Raw genomic sequence first — 15,321 nt, 5'->3', positions numbered from 1 at the left:
AGCAGTGGCAGCGGGAGCAACAGCAGTGGCAGCGGGAGCAACTGCAGCCAAAAGGCAAACAGAGCGAACGAGTCAAATTGGGCCGATGCGGGGCGTTGTGGGGCGCATTGCCCACTGGGCAGCAAAAGAATGAAACAAGCGGCGCACAGCGAAAAGGGGCGGCGCACAACGGACGACGGCAGGCGGCCAACATGCTTTTAACATTAATTTAACGTTTTGTATATGCCGCCAACAGCAACAGCAACAGCAACGGCAACGAGAGCCAGCGACCAGTGACAGCACTTTTTTCACTTTTCCCTCTCTCTCTCGCTCGCTCTGTCTCTCATTGTGTATGACTCTCTCTTTATCTTTACTAGCTGCAGCTGTATTTTGTATTTGTGTGCGTTGCGTGTAGCTACAAGATGTTTGTTTGCCCTGCCTATGAATAATTTGCATTGGACGTTTGTCAACGGCAACACAACACGGAGAAGCTGAGCTGCCGACTTAAAAGCTAAAACTGAGGCCCATTTTCCCATTTTAAAGCTCGATACCCATCAAAACTTGGCTGCTAAATGGTCATCCCGGCGACAAATTAAGAAAAATGTTGGCTTAACTTGCTGAATCTATTAACATTTTGGGATTTATTCTTTGTCTAGGCGCGACCGAAGGTGTTGCTTAGGTTTGGCTTAAGGCTTGGCTCTTGCTAAAAAATAAATAGGAATTCTGTGTTGCATCTGGTTTGCATAATTGCTGCAAAGGCGGGGGAAGACGTCCATAACTTCGATGTCTTTTAGCTATATACATGTGTGTAGGGTGTAGGGTATCCACAAGTCGATTGCTTTCGCTTGGAGCCGTCTAACGTGTTCCATTTGCCATTCTCTTAGGTAGCTCCTCGGGCGTTTGGCTTCAATTTTATTCAGCTGCGGCTGCGTTCTGCGGCTAAGAATTTTGCCTGCCTTTTTGCAGCCGCCGTTAATGGTGTTGTTGTTGTTGGATATGGGATTTTGGTTTTGATAAATCGCTTTGAAATTTATTTTCGCCCCCTCATCAGCCAGCTGAGTGACCGAGCAGAAACTGGACTGTGCAAGTGTCGGGCTGGCCATTTGTCTAGCTAACAGTTTAACGCCTGCCACGCCCACAGCCGGACAAATGTTGCGATGTCAACCGGTTCAGAATCAGGTTGAATAAGTGGCCAAAGCCAACCAACCCTCCCCGGCCACAGTCTGAATAGCCCACGCTGTCAGCGTTAGCCAGAACTCTGGTCAGCTTTTCAATTGCCAAGCCTGTTTACTGTTGTTTGTATCTGCAACTCCTGATAAGGGCAGCTGCTTTTGTTTATAATTGTGTAATTGGAGGCAAAGGGGCGGCATCAATTGAACAGCTCGTAAATAAGGCGTTTTGTCCAAAACTCGTCTTCAATAACAGTTACATCATGATTTAAAAGGCAGCCCTAGCAGCTGCCCCTAGCCTAACCCTAACCTTCCATTGGCATATCAACTAAATCGCCTACGCATGCTGCATGACAACAGTAGATACAATATCTCAAAGATATTTTGCTTAGCGCCCATGGCAAATAAGAAATAAGTATCCACGGCACAAAGGCACAACAACAAGGACAAATATCTGCTGGGCTGAAGAACGCAAAATACTCTATCAAATGTCAAGCAAACATAATGATTCTAGGACAAGGCACATTTCGATAGGGAAGCTTGACTTTGGAAGCTTCGCCAAGTGTTTAATGAACTCGAAATGGCCCGTTGGTAGTGTATAGGCAAGGAAATGCGAACAACGGCAAAAGGTTCAAGACAATTTATAACAATTCGTTTTCATTTACATGAGCATGGACATGGACGTGGACAACGACATGGACGACGACGCCCTCAAAAAATTTGCACTATTGAATACTTTGTAAGCGATTTTGGCAATAACAAATGCTCCGTCGGTCACTAGGGCCAATAGCAAATTGGTTAGCTACTTATGTATTACACATATATTACACATATTATTACTATTATTATTTTTATTATTATGGAAAATGTAAATGAATAATACTTGAAAATCGAACGAAGCATCCGTCTCCATGGCAGCCCGAGGCCAGCTATTGCCCATTGTGTGACCCTCATTCGGTCTCCGATGAACCAAAAAAATAATAAATATATATATATAAATATATGTTTGTGTACATATACATATGTATGTGTATAAAAAAGGACTGCGACTCAGCAGTCAAGAAGATAAACAGCTTTTGATTGCGTTTCGCTCTTGTTTCGGTTCTCCCCTCTTTCTCAGATTTTTGCTCTTTGTGCGTCGGGTTTTTTTCAATTCTGGGCCGCATCCCTCTCGTTGTCGTTCAGGGACCCCGACGGGATCGCCCCTTGTCAATGTAATTGCATAAGTGTAAAACGGTAAACATAACTTTATATATGGCATTCAGCGCCTGTGGTGGCAACGGGCCTATATATGGGGTATTCCCATTTCCTATTTTATTTATTTTTTCCCTTTTTTTGGGCTAGATAATAATTGGCTTGTAATTGCGTGTAGCAATTAGTGATAAGGTCCGCTCAGTTCCTGTCGGGGTTTCTGATAAGCCAACAATAAAACATTTACTGCTTCTTACCTCGCCCTCTCCCTTTCTCTCTCTCCTACGGAATCGACTACAATTGAAGGCGATTTGGAAATGACTTGGGTTATTGATCTAATCAAGAAACGTTTAGATATTTATAGATCTTGTATAGCAACAGATTAGTATACATGTGTTAGCTCAGACTGTTGTTTCTGTTTCACTTTCCCTCTCTCGCTCTCTCACCTCGCCTACCTCTCGCAGGTAAACAAAGCTTGATATTCATACTCAAATCTCTCACAGTTCATCAGTTTTATATGTGGATTTATATTATCGCCTATCTCTTACTACATCGATTCGTGTTGTGAATGAAATTTTTCAATATTTATTTACTAAACTGCCCTAAAAGCTTAGCAAAGTGAAATGAACAGACTTCACACTCACGCATCGACTGCGCTTAATGCGCACTTCCGTTCTCTCTCACTCTCGCTCGCTGCTAATCAAGCGATTACAAACTGTATTATTGTACGTGTGTGTGCCTGTGTGTGTGCGTGACACATAAATTGTTTATATGTTATCGCTTATCGCCTGTCACTTATCGGTTATCGCTCTGCTTCCTCAACCGCTCTCGCGCTGTTGCCCAATTCAATGAATATCATGACGAAAAATGAAAGTGGCATTAATTTATACTTATATACATATATACGTATACGTATACATATATAAATGTTATTTATTAAACCTATTATTTGGTTGTTATTAGTTGCTCTCATTGTTGTTGCTTTTTTGCTTTTAGCGGCTTGCATTTTAAATGCCGTTAATAGTTGTTATTGCTTTTTGCCAGTTGGCTGCTGAAAGCGCTCACCAAATGCCGCCTAATCAATTTATAGCATCCCCATTGCCCCATCCTCCAACCCCAACCGCTACCCGCCTGCCGTTCACGCCTCAATCTCCACGCGATGCGCAGTGGATTGCATTTGAACGCTTTGCCCCAGCAGTTGCCCCCTGCAGCCAGCTGCAGTTTTAATTAAGTGTTTAATTAATGATGATGATGATGAAGATGATGATGATGCTGTTGCTGCTGCTTCTGCTGATGCTGATGTTGATGCTGATGATAATGATGACGATGGGCATCGATGGCTGTGTCGTTTGACCACGTGATGTGGGCACCCTGGACAGCCGACAAATGCCAATGAGTTTTGCATATGTGAGTGCAATGGGATTAACAGATGAGATCAGGATGACCGCAGCTGCAAGCTGTATGTGTGTGTGTGTGTGTGTGAGTGAGTTGATTAACTCACTTTAGAAAACATCAACTGAAACAGTCTTTAAATTTAAATTACAAATTGTGTTTAGATTGCGAAGCCATGAAACAAATTGTCGTGGATTTGAATCAATTCTTTGGTTTTTTATATATTATATTGTGATTAGATTGCGGATATATATAGACTTATATAAATTCGATTGATATTCGAGCTCGAAATTTCAATTGTAATGCAAATTTTCTTTCTTGTTTTGGCACTCTCGTTAGCTTTTCCCTTGGCCTAGTGGGAATTCAGTTTCTTTTTTATTTCTCTCTGTTTTTTTTTTTTGGCTGATTAGCGAACCTTTTCAGCTCATTTCTCTGTCCCCTTTCACCTCATCGGCGCTTTCTGCCAGTCAACCTTGCCACACATTTTCGTCTTAATTTTCAGCTGCATTAAAAGCAAATGCAATTTTCACTTTTCAGACAACTTACAAACGCCCATGGCTCAGTGGATGCCAGACTGACTGACTGACTGACTTGTAGTCAGATTTGTGTGCGCGCGTGTGTGTGTGTGTGTGTGCGTTGTTTGCTTGCTTGTTTGTTTGTCTGTTTGCCTGTTTGTCTGTTTTTCGGCGCTGTTTGCTTTCTGTGCGCACGCTCCGCTTGCAAACATTGCGCATACGCCGCGTTGGCAAAAGTAAAATCAAAAGTCGGCATCTGCTGCGTGTGTGTAAAAATTGTGAAAAGCGTATCTGGAGCAGAAAATGTAATGTGTCTGCGGCCCGCCGGCAAGCCAACTGTACTTCTTATCCACTGCCGCTGCCGCAGCCTCTGCTTTTCTTATTTATGTGCATAAACCTCCATTTAAATTATATTTCTCCCTTTTTTTGCTTACATTTTCATTGCAATTAATTAAGCTGCGCACTCCGCTCACGTGATAGCCACACAGAGTACATCAAAAGATATTGAAAGACGGGGAGTGGGAAAGGGAGAGATCAAGAGAGCGGGAGAGCTGTCCCAATCCGATCCCGGCCTATAGCTAAAACTGATAAGACCCAAGGCAGCGATACTCAAGTAGCTGCTCTGCCTTACGCCACGCAAATAGATAAGATTTCTTATTTTTTTTACCAAGGTCAAGCAGAGAATTGACGCACCTGCTGGTCCATAAAAACAATTAGTCAAAGCTGTTTTGAAATATTTAACATATTTTTCCATAATTTGTTGTTCGCTTAGCTTTTATAGACTATCAAATGTCGCGTTGTGCGATAAGATCCCGATAAATTGGGGCATATAAAAAATGTCCTCACGGAAAATAATAGAAAAGATAAGCGAGAAATTTGTAAGCAATTGATTAAATGTTATACAGAAATCATTGGGTTAGGCGCGCACTTATCATGAAATATGTCGACGAGTGGCCGAGCCAAATTCCTATTCATTCAAGAAAGCTGCCTTAAGTCTGGTTGATGCGTATCTTATCTTGTGATATTTCAACTATGATTTAACTATTCACATGTGGCTAATATCATTTGCCTTTTGTTTTACAGATCGACAACAGCAACAACAATAACAAGCTAGAGCAAAGCAGTTGTGGGACGTGGCTAATTGCAAGTAAGTCGTCAAATGTAATTTCTTTATAAAAGTAGATTATAAATACATACATATAGATATATATATATATATATATATATATATAAATATGTATAGTATATTTAAAGATAGACATCAGCAGTGGGGTCTCTGAGTAAAATGGGCAAGGCCGGTTGGCGCGCCAGCTAGTGCTACAGGAGGGGGCCAGCAGGCGTCGTGAAAATTTTGCCTTCGCCAACACTTCATGTAAATCGCATAACACGACAGCCAAGGCGATGGCGATGGCGACAGCTTGCTTGACTAGCTCAAAGTCCAACAGCACAGCAGCTACAACGTCTAGAAATGAACAGCAATAACAACTGCAACGACAACAACGAGTCGTCTGACTTGTCAGATCGCGTGCCAAGAAATAATAATGAAGAAAAATCGTGTTACTTAGGCCTGGGCCGAGGCAGCAGCAGCAGCTTCAGCACTTTATGCCTAATAATCATGCCAACAACAACAACAGTAACAATGAACAACAATTGCAGCGACAGCAACAGCTACAACAGCAATCTCCTTTAACTTCTATTCAGCCCCCTATGGCCCTGCGGTTTGGTTTGCTTTGTTTGTGTTTTTTGTGTCATGCGCCTGCGTGCCGTCTGATTAGCGTGCATCGAGATATGCCCCTCATGCCACAGCCCCTGTTTGCATTTACTTCAAATTACAGCGCTTGACAATGCCCGATTTGCAGCGCATCCGTTCGTCATGCCAATGAAGCGCCTAATGCAAATTAATCCACAGCTCGAAACATTGACGGGACCTAAGCCAAGAAGTTGCCAATGAAAAGAGTTGCGCTCGAGTCTATTGTTAACTGCTTTGCCCAGCAGTTTATAGATTAATTTTATCGAAAATATTCCATTAGCAGTTGTATGGCTGACACTGACTGCTCTTCCCTAATATAATTCGATATTATTGTTTTAGCTAAAGGCAGAAAATTGCATATTTGCAAATATTTAAACATTCAAAGCTGGCATCAATAAAAGTAGAGAAAAATAACTAAATCGCAGCCTGCGGCAAAATGTCGGTCTTCAGGGTCTACAGTTCGAATGTGCGTGACTGCCGTTAGGCGGATGACGAGAGGCATGCAGCCCCCACTAATGGGCTATTAAGCGTTTACGGGTAATTGAGATGTGTGTACGTCCACAAAGAATCGAGCGCATAGAGGTGGATGTGTTTAATGCAAATATTAATCAATATTTATGCATGATTGGGCATCGGCTACATCCGTATATGGATGTTATTTTCAGGTAATTGAAATGCATACTTATGCTATTAGCTAAATTAATTAGTGACCGAAAACAAGGCTGTAAAACAAATACTTTCATGATGCCAAATAGCTGCGTCTTGCCACTGTATCATGTCTTAGGCAACCCCAGGCAGAAAGTATGTTTTAAGGTAATTTCTGTTCTTTTCTGCATTACTAATTAGCTTTTCACGGCAAATTTATTGTTCAAAGTTTCCGTGGCTTAGCTTAGGCAAATGCCAACAGCCCGCAACACTACGGATAACTTATTGGACTCACGTGTCTAGATAGTTATCTATTCGCTACCCAAACACCTAATCTCTTTCTCTTTGCCTCCACTCTCTCTGTCTCTTTCTTCCGCTGCCTCTCTCATTTCGCGCTAAATCACAAACGCAAAAACCACATGCGACACTAAGCCTAAGTCGCATTTAAGTCCTTGGCGCCCATCAGCAGTGGCAGCTTCTCCGACCCGCCACAAAAACTATTGCCTGGCTCATGCGTCTCATACTCTGGCTGGGCTAGGCAAACATCGCTGCTGATTCTCTCCACAGTTTTAGCAATGGCATCGAGCACCTGCGTCTAGGTTGTTGCCAGTCAACCAAAAAGCCATTCAAAAATCCCCAAAACAACTTGCAACAAACGAGCTGCGTTGCGGCCCACAGACAACATGCTAATTAAAAGCTACTTTTGCCAGCCGCATTAATATACACACAATACACACACACACACAGGCACAGACATGGTGTTGTTGTTGTTGTACTGTCTGCAATGCCAGCGGATTAATGAACATTTACGAGGCGGGCCGCAACACGGGAACAGGACGCCAAGTGCCGGCTCCAGGCTTCAAACCAATCGACTGTTGTTGTCCTCGTTGATGTCGTTGAATGACAACAATTTGCATTTGTTTCATTTGAAATGTGTATATAGACATAGCATATATCAGACAGGTTGGCGGTGGCACGTGCAGCACAGGAGCTCGGCAGCGGCGCTCGGGAATGGCGGAGCGGTCTGAGCTGAATGTCGGTCTGTCTGTCTGGCTGTCTCTTTGTCTGTCCGTCTGGCTGGCTGTCTGGAAACCCTTAACCGCACTGGCAAGACACAGCAGGCGAGCTGCGGCTGCTAACAGCTCGAATGTTGGGGATGGGTCGCAGCCTTGGGGCGTCATTAAAAATGTCTTGATAGGTTTGCGGCTTTGATTAAAATGCGTTGTCGTTGCTGCTGCTGTTGTTGTTGTTGCTGCTGCAACTGATGGACAGACTTGACAGGACATTTGCTTAAAGACTCTTGGATATCGCTTGAACTTAAATAACAATTGACTTGAATCACAATTGATTTGCAATTCAGGCTAACAGACAGACTAGCTGATGGAGTACATACATATATATCTTGTCTCGATCATGACAATGGGCTGAGGCAATACAGTCGTCTGTCTGTTTCAGCTGAAGGCTTGATATTTGAATTATATGTTTCTGTATAACGTTTGGAATTAAAGTGTATCATTTCTTAATCGATATCTCAACTCGCTTTCCATTTATCGATATATATCGAACTTGCTTCTGAGGCATAGCTTGAATAGTATACCAGCTATGGACACCAGGAAGGAACTTACACTTATTCTATTATGTCTTATCTTAGTTACTTTAACGAACTCCATTTAAACTTAAAGAAAATAAACGTAGCATGTTTGAAAGAGAAGTTTATCGCAAGTTTCAGGGTGTCTTTTGGTCGTGTACTCCCTATTAGAGCGCACTTACTTGTCTAAGAGCATTCTAGCTTGCTCTTAATGAGGGGTTCGGTGCAGCCTCGAGCTCATCCGGTTCATAATAAGCTTAAAACGGATTCAACTCAGACTTGTGTTTCACTATTCCATCTACAGCTGTTGAATCCACGGAAACTTGTGAAACTTTTGCTTACCTGCCAATGGTTGTTAATTTAAATTTGGCTTTCAGTGCAGCAGGAACGACATTTATTGTCCTTATGCACATACATATACATGGGTCCATTGTCACCAGGCGTTTGCTGCAAGCTCTTGCGGAGCCATAAATTCACAAGTTAAGAAATAATATTATTTCTTTTATATCCACAGTTTTTTCTTTGCTCGCCTAGCCCAGCCTCGCCTCGGCTCGCCTCGCCCTGGCAGCCGGCGCGACGGCCTCGGCGCATTCGTCTCTGTCTTAACATTTTGCAGTTGAACTTTTTGACAGTCATAAATTTGCGTCTAACATGAATTCGACAGCAAACTTAGAAGCCAAAGTCAGCTTAGATATAGTTGTTTTCCCTCGTTCTTTGCACATTTTCATTTTACTTTATTTTATTCTATTTTCCTTTCATTTTTTGTCTGTTTGCTTCGCGCATGACTTTTTGCGATGTGCGCCGTAGAATAAGTCAACTTAAAGCTAACAATTTTCCAAAAAAATAATGAGAGCTCGGAACCTTTTTTGTTAAATCTTGTCTAAAAGAAAATCGAAAGTTTTCGCCAACTAATTTGAACAGCTTTTTGTTACAGTAACTTATGCAGCTGTTAAGGTACATGTTAAGTTAACATGCAGTGCTTGCTGCTTAAAGAATTGCCAGCAATTTGTGTAAATGTTATTAGCTAATGACAGACCAGCAATATTTCTAAGAGTTTATATAAATATCTTTTTGTGGGATTTCCATTTTCAGCTTTGTATTGTATTTTGACAGTTGCGAAATGCAGGCAGTCAAGGACTTCTAGTCTAGCGTTTGAATTGAAAGTCAATTCAATGGAAACTGGTTGGTTACCTTTCTTTGCTACCTGACGGCTGGCACAGTGGTGGCGCCACATTCAGCTGTCCCTTTGTGCCACATGGTACATATCATTTATTTAGTCGTTGCTGCTACCTCTGTTTAAGTTGACTCAAGTCGTCTCGAGTCGACTTCATTCCTTCCATCCTTCCATTTCTTACTGCTGCTGCTGCTGCTTCCTTAATACGTTTAAAAATAAGCATACAAGGAGGCTTGCCCTGGGAAGAGGACGCGACTGCAACGCGGCGCGTCGCTACTTGAGCGTACAATGTGCCTTGCCAAGTACTATATCTTTGACTGCATTATTGTTGTAGTGGAAGTTGCTGTTGCTGTTGCTGTTGTTGCTACTGCTATTGCAATGGCATTGACTGCTTGAGTAATTGGAACGCATCAGGATTGAGTAAGCGACAGAAAAGCAGAAACAGAGAGAAAGCTGCTTAAGAGGGACAAGTGAAATATGTTGAATCAACTAGTGTTCTATTCAGTAAGACTTTCCATTGAGCATTTAGATTATAGAGCAGCAGAAAATAAAATACATTGAGTTGATTACATTCAAAGAGCTTGTTAAAGTACCCCACAAAGTCAAGAGATGGATTTCGCCATAGCTTTAAAACCTGAAGAAGCTCAAAGATATAGATTGAAAATAATAAATTTATGAAAGCAAATTAAAGTTGTTCACTTATGGAGAAAACTACTTAAACTTAAACTAAATCAAAAATCATTTTCATTAATTTAAACAAATACTTTGCATTAGCATTTAGCCTTTTTCCAGCAAGCTGCAACTTTAGTTATACTTTTTGAGTGATTGAGATTAGTTGCAATTTCTGTGTTAAGCTTTCCTTTAACGGATTAGTTAAGCGCTCAAGCAGATTTTCTCCTCTGCAAGTTTTCCACATTTTGTACACTTAAAAACTGCATTTAACGAGATTCGCAGATAGTAGTCGTATTGCCAGCCGAATTGAAGCTAAACATTTTTGTATTGGGCAGCGCTCTCGACGAATCAATATTTATTCATGCCCCAATGCCATAAAACTTTTGATACAAACGGTAAACAATGAATGCCACAGTGTGAAGCACACAAATGCACGTGGGGCGCTCGATGTTGCTTTTGCTGTTGCCGTCGTTGTTGTTGTTGTTGCTGCTATTCCTGTGGCTGCGGTTGTTATTGTGGCTGCCACTGTGACTATGACTGCGACGATAGTGCTATCTCTCTCTCTCTCTCTACCTGTCTCTCTATCTCTGCCACTCGTTCTCCTGGGGACAACAATAGCACCGCAAACGTTTAAATAATCAATGAGTGTTTTCTGTCTCCATTGCTGTGTGCGTGTGCATGTGCGACTGTCTGCGTGTGTGTGCGTATCTGTCTGCTTGCGTGAAAAACGAAACTATCAACTGGACAGGTGAATCGAACGTTCACTCATTCGGTTCAGTTGATTGGTCTCCCGTATAAGCGCCTCTCATTACTCATTTGTTATTATTTGCTTAGTGGCCGTTGGCATATAAAGTTTTCAACCCACACACACGTGTACACACACACGCACACACGCTTTACAGAGAGCCTCGACACTCTTAGGTATTATGGCAAATTATCAAATTGACATTAAAAACGCTCATCTGTACGTCATTTCAACTTGAATGTGCAATGGAGAGAAACCAGTGCCAAGCCAGAACACCGAACTCGACTCGAACCTCGAGAATTGACGTTGATGCCACTTAAGCGCATTTCCTCAACTATACACCTACACAGCTTAGAGTGCTATTGTGCATGTGTGTGTGTGTGTTCGTTCAGCATTGCAGCTTACTTACGAGCACAAGTGTCAGCACGCCCATAAGTATGAGTATCAGTATGAGTATCGGAATGAGCATGAATACAAGTATCTGTTTGAGTATGAGTATCAGCATGAATCACAGACACACAGGTGCAAACACGTTTTCACATATCTGCCCTGTGTAAAGGAGAACGGAAATTTGTGCTGTAATTTGTAGCACATTAAAGGAGCGAACATCTCTGTACGTGAGCTAATCAATATATTCCCTAGCTGCAATTGCAAGCGAGATCAGAATCGAGATTAAAATTAAGCTTGATTGTGCCATTCCCATATACTTAGGACAGGTCAGTTGCTAATGTGAAGTTCTTATACACACTTTTAGCATGGCGTAGTCGTTTGGTTTTCGTTGGGGCATGAATATTTCGGCTTACCCAAAGTATTGTAAGCACCAACAATTGTAACATTGGGCCATGCGGGCATCAGGGCTGCAATCGGTTTGGCAAACGTAACTTGCTTTTTTATGTTTTTCCTGTGAAAGGAGAGTTTGTGGCAATGGCAATGAATTCAATTCAGCAAGTGCCACATTGTTGCAATATGCAGTCGAATGGAGGATTGAGAGCTCAAAACTTCTTATGCTCCATAATGTTGCAGGCAGTAAGCAGCCAGTCAGGCAGGCAATTGCCACCTTGGCAAAGGCAGCAAACAGCTTGCCTACTTTGCAGCGCAACAAAATGTCAAACTGTAAATAAGGAGCAAATGCCAAGGGCAAGCGGCACGTAGCGGATATATTCGAACGGGTAGAAAACGTGGCTAGCTGGGTGGGTGGTCGGCTGTCCGGCTGTCAAGCCTGTGTTGACACTTGGCACACCAACTGGCTCGACTGTGACTCGATTATAATGATAAAATCTAATTAAAAAAGTTGAACTTAAGATGTCAACTTAATTTGCGAATCTCAGCTATCGTTAACATCTCTGCCGGACTGCTTCAAGTTTAGCATTGGATTTGGACTCTGCTTTAGCTTCAGCTTCAACTTGGGCTTCGTGTATTTCCTCTGTCATGACTGCCAGCAAACCCGTTCGACAGCCGTTTGCCATTTCACTTTCTTTTGCGTTGAGTCGTTTTTTTGTGCATTCTTTTCGCCACTGTCTGACTGCCCGTTTGGCTGTCGCGCTCTCTCGCTCTCTCGCTGTCTGGCTGTCTGTCAGCACAAACATCCTAATTACCAAGTTTTTGCCCAAGTCTCTGGCCCAGACGCTGATCCAATGGGGAACGCGCTCATCGAGAGCATGGCTCGTTGGGTCAGTCGAGCGGCATTCGCCCTACTTTACATGTTTTGATGTCGTCTCCGTCTCCGACTAATTACGTTTGCGCCCATGGACAAGCGTCACCTAATGACCCAAAGCTGCCAACAATGAGAGGCCAAGGCAAGGAAAGAAAGAAAACTTTTGCTTTGTACTTTACGCACTTTTTTGATTGCGAACCACTCGCCTCCTTCTCGACCCCGCCAATCCCGCCCTGCAACTTGAACCAAGTGCAAATGAGTTGTGCGTGTGCCATGCCCTCGAGCACATTTCTAATGACCTTCATTACATTGAGTGGTTCGCCTTGCCCTCCTCCCAGACACTTGACTGGCTGGACAAACAAAAGGCGGCGCAATGCAGGAATAGGTGGCAGGACGTAAGTATGACTATGATCCTTCCACGAGTGGCAAGCTATAGAAAGGCGGCATGGGGTATCTACATGCACGAACGCTTCGACAAAGAAACTGTAGCAAGGCCTGAATGTAACTAAGTAGTTGGCAGCGCAGTGTGGATGCTCTCATCGCTGTTGCTGTTGTTGTTGTGTTTGCAGTTTCCGTCTAATAGCTTTGAAATGAGTTTCGCTTCACGTACCTAGTTTGTTTCGCTGGCCAGTCGATGTCGCTGCCCGTCTCATAATGCAAAGCTCATTAAAAAGCGTAGCTAGACAGCTGGACAGACAAACGAAATTAGCGGTCAGATAGTTTCGTTGAAGCTATTTACGAGTATATTGGGAACACAAGTGAATTACTTCAAGTACATTGTCTACAATTTTTATTTAATGATATATTCAAGCATGAAGCACTAAAGTGTGTGCCAGTTCGACTAACAGCTACCCTAGGCAGGTTGACAGACAGAGGGATTTGCAACCCTCTAACAATTTCCATGCCTATATACATATGCATGATACGTGATAAAAATAATTTATATAAACAATTGACCTGATTTTTAGCTTTGGCAAGAGAAAAGCAAATATTATTGGTGCTTCACACTAAATTATTATGCATAGTCATATAAAGACAGTTTAATTGAATTAAATTGTGCGACAAATTGTCATTTGTTCTTAAAATATATGAATAAACATAAAATTAAATTAAAAATATATTTAATTAATTATATTTATTTTTGCAAAAGTTAAATTCCAACTGGTGTCAAAAATTGTTATTTTAAAGCATTTTTAGATTAATAGAAAAGTATTTGCTTCTCTTCCTTTGCTCTGGAAATGAAGGATTTTCGAATTTCCATTGCCTGTGATCAGCGCTGCAAATAAAACAAATAAATGCGAAAAGGTGAAATGCAAATGTTATTTACAGCACACATTGCTCATACGCCATGTGAGCGTCCAGTTGCTTTGCCCCCCTCTCTCTCTCTCACTGTCTCATTCGCTGTGCTTCCGTGACTCACTCTCTTAAGAGTCTGATTCCTATGAGTGCATGCTCTTTGTTTTATTGAACGTCCTGATGTGCTGGAACTGGGTGCTGCTGATGCTGTTGATGCTGCACACTTTGGTCCAGGTCCATTTCGGAGTGGCGACCACTTTTCGTGGTCGTTTGAAGTTTTTATCCTTATTTATCTTCATAAAATATTCATGCACTTTGCTTTCGGCTACTTTATATGGGTGTATGTTCTATGTGTGTGTGTGTGACTGAGTGAGTGTTCGTGTCTGTTGCTTGTAAAACCACTTGAAGTGTAGTGCTGAGCACTTTCAGCAGGTGACCCGGTCAGCTGGGATTGAAGCTCTTCTGCCACTTTGGCTGCTTTTCAATTAAAAATTGTTTTTCACTACATTTGAGTTGATTGATTTTTAATTGATTGCAATTGAGTAAAAGCAGTCCGAGACAAAGAGTGTGTGAGCTTGAGCTTTTAAGTGCACACAGTCAAGAAGCACACACACGCGAACACACACAGAAATGGAAAACCTTTTAAGAGGCCGCCCCGCCTTGAATAAGTTTTTGCCGCAATGCTTATACATTATTGACGAAGCATCTGGCTAGCGATACAACGTGGCAACGCCCGCAATATGCCACCCCAGCACCGACTTGAACCAATCCCCAGCCGCATACTCCTATAGCTCCTATAGCGTTGCTTAACTGAATGCAAATTGCATGGGTCACGTCTGCGGCTTTAGTGTCTCATAAATTCTTAACAAGGATTTGGGCCATTTAAGTAACAAAAACCTCAAAAAACGTAAAGTATTTGAATACAATGGGAGCTCTTTTTTTCTGCCTTTTTTTTTTTGTTGAATAAAAATTAAAACTAAAGCGGAATGTTGTTAAGTGAATTTTAATTTGGCTAAACAAAAAGGGACATGTGTGGTGCATGGGGCTGGGGTGTCAATGGAGTTTTAAAAGTCATTTGGAGACCGGGAGGGTATGCTCTCTAAGCACCGGATGTGCGCAAGGGTTGTCGCTGCGACAGACTTGTTCAAACTTCGCAAAACAGCAATAACAAAAACAGAAAGCCAACCAAAAAAAAAAAAGCGTTAAAAGACTTAAGCAAAGCGGACGCCAGCCATAGCCACAGCCACAGCCAAAAGGTAGCACAGCCAACCAGTTAGGCAGTCAGGCGGGCAGCCAGCCAGCCAGTTCCCCCTGGTTTGTCGGACAACCCTTTTCTGATGAAATATTAGCAACAAGCTGGCAAAATTGAAGTTAAACAAACAAAGTAATAACAGCCATCGGCTGCCGCACAAGGAACAACAGCTAAGCAGGGCTTCCCCTGGGCTGGCATAACTCGCATATCATTTGTACGGGGGTCACTGCCTGAGGCACCATATACCTCGCTGTGTTTGCTGTACAGGGTATTAGCAAATTGTCACGCATAGCAGCAGA

At 42.4% G+C, this 15,321-nt stretch overlaps 1 protein-coding gene across 1 annotated transcript in view; it reads left to right on the top strand.

Annotated features, from left to right (window-relative positions):
• LOC111601906 overlaps positions 1–15,321 on the top strand; it is an 84,536-nt gene that overhangs the window by 12,749 nt on the left and 56,466 nt on the right. The window contains exon 2 of the mRNA XM_023318754.2: positions 5,330–5,393. The gene's annotated coding sequence lies outside the window, so the exon portion shown is untranslated. The remainder of the gene's footprint in view (positions 1–5,329; positions 5,394–15,321) is intronic.

This window comes from Drosophila hydei, unplaced genomic scaffold, assembly GCF_003285905.1.
Source record: "Drosophila hydei strain 15085-1641.00,03,60 unplaced genomic scaffold, DhydRS2 tig00000211-arrow-pilon, whole genome shotgun sequence".
Classification (NCBI taxonomy): domain Eukaryota; kingdom Metazoa; phylum Arthropoda; class Insecta; order Diptera; family Drosophilidae; genus Drosophila; species Drosophila hydei.
This window is presented reverse-complemented; position numbering and strand designations above follow the sequence as displayed.